The sequence below is a fragment of the Nanorana parkeri genome, unplaced genomic scaffold (assembly GCF_000935625.1).
Source record: "Nanorana parkeri isolate BGI_ZX_2015 unplaced genomic scaffold, ASM93562v1 scaffold64, whole genome shotgun sequence".
Taxonomy (NCBI): domain Eukaryota; kingdom Metazoa; phylum Chordata; class Amphibia; order Anura; family Dicroglossidae; genus Nanorana; species Nanorana parkeri.
In genome coordinates, this window is record NW_017306332.1 from 1,183,289 (window position 1) to 1,186,404 (window position 3,116).

Here is a 3,116-nt window from a genome sequence, read left to right on the forward strand (position 1 = left end):
ATAGAACTGTACCCTGCTACTAAGGAAGTTGTTTCTATCTATCCAAGGCATCCATTTTGGTGGTACTAACACCCCACAGGATTTATATGGACAGCCTTGTGGGGCAATATGCTTGTTCTTGCATCAGTCAAAAGTGGCTGTTTTAAGCAGCACAGTGGATTATTTTCCTTCTATATTCTTCAGAGTGATTTTGAATATGAGGCAGTGCTAGGATTGGAACGAAGAGAAATAGCATGAGTCCAGTTATTTTAAATCAATTTATCATTGACCTTCTTGACAAATTAGAAAGTAAAGTTTCTTATTTTGCTGATAGAAAAAAAATGTGTAGAATCATTATAGTAAATACAGGATAACCCAAAGATGAAATTTAGCTTTCTAGTCTCTTCCTGTCTACATGCACTCCCTCTAGCTATGTCATTGCTCAGGGCATGCTTCTTCATGAGGACAATGGCAGAACATATCTGCATAATGAGCGTCAGCAAGGCTTCTTATAATATATCAATAAATAATCCGCGCAATGCTCGTATAAATTAATCTAAGATGGTTGTGTTACCGCTGCAGTGCTAACAAAGTGTCAAAAGATATGTATGCAAAAATACTCTGGGCTGGTAAATTGTTCAGTGATAAAGGTTAACAAAACCTTAATACAAATATAAGAAATATCCAACATGTATAAAAATAAAATAAACAAAAAATGAAATATGTTAGTCCTATTGGTGCATAACAAAGTGAATTCACTCTGATAAAGTTTATGTGTATCTTCCATCAAAACTATCCACTTCACTCGATGATAACTAAGGACTCTCTTCAGATTTCCTCAAGCGCCCAAAATTTCATATAGATACAAGATAATAAGTATGTTACTTCCTCCAGTATTCTATTAACAAAATGAACACTCACCAGAAAGTCCTGACCATATACCTGTATTTCAATGGCCAAACCGCACTTGTGGTGAGTGTAAGAATATTCCTCTTTTACTCCTTTACTCTTGATTACATTGACTGTGATCCCAGGATCTCCATATCCTCCTCAGCCGCTTTAGAAGTCTTGCATACTCCCCGAGCTCTTCCCACACAGGTGAAGATCCACACAAACGAGATAACGGACAATTGCTATTTGGCTTCATTGGTGCAAGGTCTGAAAAACAAGACTCTTAGGGGGCACCTAAGGATAGCTAGTCAGTGTATGACATATCTATACCACAGTGATTGCCAGTGTGCAGTGGGACAGCTTTAGTGGTTTGTTTGAGCGAGTTGTATCTATAATTTTCAGAGTTTTGCTCTTTATCTGCATTAGTTGATAAACTAAGAACTTCGCTATGACACCAAAAGCTTCATCAACCCATCATCTGTGGCCATATGGTAACAGCTTAGTACTAGGAGGGCATAACATCTAATGTACTGCAGTGTTCACTATGTCAGGACATAACAGAATGATTGTTATGGCTTATATATTCCTTATAGAAAAGAAATAGAAATCCTTGTTTTTTGGATTTTTTTTAAAAGTGATGTACCTGTTGTTTTCTGAATGCATGCTACAGAATAAAATAAGGCTGACAATGAGCATCATACTGTACCATGCCTGTATGCAGCATGACATTGTGGCTCATGTGGGTATTGAGTATAGCACAATATCGCACATTATTACATACTACAGGTATTCTTTAGTAAGATCTGTTTGACAAAATGTATTTCAAGGTCTTGAACAAAAAGCTGAATATTTTAAATGATCTTAAGAGCCAGAACATACAAAATAGATTACGCCATTCATGCAGCAAAAATGTATATTAAGCTTCATTTGCAAGAAAGTAGGGAATATATTTAATAAAGGTTAGTCCTTAAAAAGCACCGCTAGGCAACTATAAAAAGAGCAATAAATATTTATAATATTTTATATGAAAATATTAAGTCAGGAAATACTGTAAAATTATTTTGCATTACGTAATTTGAGATACGTTTTACATAGTGTGTTAAGTGAAAGGAGATCAGGAAACAAACTTTAAAGAAGCACTCATTCACAAGAATCTGAAAGCATTTTATTGCTATGGGCCAAAAGCTGACATGGTTTAAAATTGATTTTTTTTTAGTAATGTTAATGTTCTGTTTTGTGCATTACTATGCAGGGAAGGACGATAAGGGCTAATTACCCACTGTGTCAATAGTTAGGAGGTCAACTGTGTTCATTTAATAAAGCAGTAAATAATGTTGGTAGCAGTAGTAGTTAATCACACTCAACTGGACTTGTTTTACAATGTTGAATGATTTTTCACTACTCATCCATTATCTACTTCAACTTCTCTTTCTTCAGTCACATGAGTAGCAACATGTACAGTTGAATGTGATTACTATTAGCTATACAATGACCTGTATAAATGAGAACCTTCACAGACAGTCAAGAATGTTCACCTATCATAGTAAATAAAGTAACGCTTTATTTGTTTTGAAAACTTAGGTTCATGGGAAATTACAGGATTTTTGAGTCCACATAGGGGTCTATTCACGAAGCTGCCGAAGGATCTGACCGTAGCTTCGGCCGATCCTTCGGCTAGCTTCGGCCCCAGGACCCCTTCGGTTCAGTAGAACCGAAGGGGTGCTGTACGGGCTATTCACAATAGCCTGTACAGCTCCTGATCGTGGCCGAGCAGCTCAGCCGAGCCGAACGCATATGCATCGGCTCGGCAGATCCGCGCTGAAAGCCAAAGCTGGCCGAGCGGCCGACAGCCTGCTTCTGACAACTGGGCGGAGCCAGCCGTGATCTTACGGCTGGCTCCGGCCACTTTCAGAGAGATCAGCGTCCCTGGATACCTGCTAACCAGGGACACTGATCTCCAAACAGCTAACTCTCCCTGGCGGCCCGGGAGTCTCCCGCTCCTGGCCGCCAAGGAGAGAAACACAGCTGTGTCTTTTTTTCTTTATTCTGACATGAGCGATGTTATGAGCATTGGGATATTACTATTGGCTATTTAAATTTGCAATAGCCAATAGTAAACTAGCATTGTACCCACCCTCTGCTGCAGTTCCCCAACAGGTCCATCAGCAGAGGGCGGGTACAATGCTAGTTTACTATTGGCTATTGCAAATTGAAATAGCCAATAGTAATGTCCCAATGCTTTTCAA